We start from the raw sequence: 2,500 nt of genomic DNA on the forward strand, positions 1-2,500 counted from the left end.
GCAATGTCCTCAGCTTTACAATTTCTGAAGGGTTTATATAATGAATACCCGCGGAGGACACGGTTATCGAGCAAATGCGTTTGATGTTTGTTGAAAATAATGTTACAAATGACACGACAAGACAACTGATGGGCTATCAGTAATGACTGGATAGTAAAGAGCATTGTATCATCAATGCAATGATAAATAAAATCCATGATTCTGCAAAGAAAATGAACAATATTCATTGCCTTATTCATAGATACTCTTGCCTTATCAAAAGATGTTATGGACAGTGTTTGCGAAGGCTGTGAATCTAATCTTAGTCCATGAACTGAATCATCGCCAGTTTTGGGAGGTTTTGGCGGACAAAGAAACTGAATATGGAGACTTTGCTTATCTTTATAATATATGCCGGCTTAATCAAGGGTCGGTACTGGCAAGTATGTATGCATTGTGCAAAGAAATGGCAATATTCATTTAAAGAAAAAAAGAGGATACTTCGTATTTTCATGATCCTGACTGGCCTTCAAACCTTGGCATTTCTTGTGGACATTAATTACATCCTTCTGAAATTTACATGTTCAAGAAAAAAAAATCAAGCTAATACATAGGAAAATTTCAAAAGAATAGATTGTGCTTTATTTTTCAAATATCCAAGTAAGGGAAACACTGGATTCCCATTTTGTTAGACTTTAGTCCAACAACTGAAAACAAAAATGTTCAAATATGATAATGTAGTTGTTTGAGAAGTTGTGTGACAGTATATGGATATCCTATTCCTAAGATGTACCAGTACTTCAAATTCTAAATGAAATACATCAATCCAATTATCTTATATGAGTGAATTGTGAAAAAACAGGAAAACATTATGTCATTGTTTGGCAGCACTTAAATGTGTGAAATATAATTTTCAGAAATGAAGCACACCAGGAACCAGTAGAGAGAAAGTTCAACTGAGGTCTACCGGGATGATGTCTTGTTCCTGACATCCTGACATCAACAAGGAGGACGCCCAGTGCTAAGAGGTTTCAAGTTCCCGTTGCGTCATAGATAGTTCTCCTTTATCTTTGTTTTAGTGTTGGGTTCTAGGTTATCATTCTTATTTTCTTATGTTTGAAGTGTTCTTTACTTCTTCTCTTTCAAAGTATTTCTTAAGTGAAATAATTTGCTGCTAAATCGAATTCTTTGATTAATAGTTGGTATCCTTCGTTCAGATCACTTGATTTTTTAGCATGCATTTAAGGAAAAGTAAAAAAATAATGTATTTAACCATGTGTATTAATCTGGCCCAGCCTCTACTCATGCTTACACACGCACGTGTATGCGCTTCTCTATGTTTTAATAGGGATTTGTTACGTATATCAAATAGGGCTACGGTATTTTTTACACTTGAAATGTCTATGTATCATACACTTAGAAGCCTTTAATCAGTTGATTCATTCAACTCATACTTTTTATCGTTATGACAATTGTCATAATCATTATATTTACTGCTACGGCTGCTATTACTGATGTCACATTTCTACTACGACTACTACTAGATTTTTTTTTTCTTGTCTCCAGTGTCATCTTCATTACGATATATTACACATATATGCCAAATTATGCCTATCACACGTATATAATCTACCTGAAACACATTGTTTATTCAAGAAAGAAAAACAAGTAATATGTAAAGTGGCAATACTGGTTTATGGCAAAATAAATGCCATATTAAGGATAGACAAATGTGCGATTTTTGTTCTTCTTTTGCATTAGTGATAACTAGCCCTTCATGTTATAGTTGATAGACATAAAATTACATATTCCGAAGAGAAAAAAAGGATGACGAGTCAAATTAAACATTTATGAGGCTGAAGAGAAAACGAAAGTGTGTGCGTATTCCCATGCATAGTTCTATACACGAGTGAGTTAACATATAGAAAAAATAAGGTAAATATTACGCCATCATTTTGCACACGGACCACTATTATCATAGGTCCTCACAGGTCCTCTAGAGAGACTGACCTTGGAGACTAGGTATGTGTGATATCGACAACAATATCTTTATAGCCAAGTCTTCTGGAATAATACCGGTACAGCTGTAGCGGCACAAGTCACGATACGGGTAAGACCGGTATATCTTCAAAACACCGGTATCATAGGCCATGGCATTTATTCTTTAAGTAGGAAAAAAATCCTTTGTCTAACATTATCGGATAATATGTAACCCTACAATCGCGCAAGAAAGTTTTAGGTGACGTTTAAGTGATTTCACTCCTGCGGTGACATTGCATGGCAGGTCTTGAGGAAAATTATATCCAGCATCAAGTGCTAATGAAATGTGATTTCTAAGGATATTACATGTCCCTTCGATAATCATAGTTTAGGCCAGAAATATTATTGTACAGAATAGTATACATTCAAGTGGAGTTCTCGTTGATAATCACTCACTTAAGTGTTCTCTTTTGTTTTTCAGTGGATAAGAAACCTTTGTACGATATATATATATATATATATATATATATATATATATATA

This window comes from Penaeus japonicus, unplaced genomic scaffold (assembly GCF_977035675.1).
Source record: "Penaeus japonicus unplaced genomic scaffold, GWHDUDI00000001_assembly GWHDUDI00000034, whole genome shotgun sequence".
Taxonomy (NCBI): Eukaryota; Metazoa; Arthropoda; class Malacostraca; order Decapoda; family Penaeidae; genus Penaeus; species Penaeus japonicus.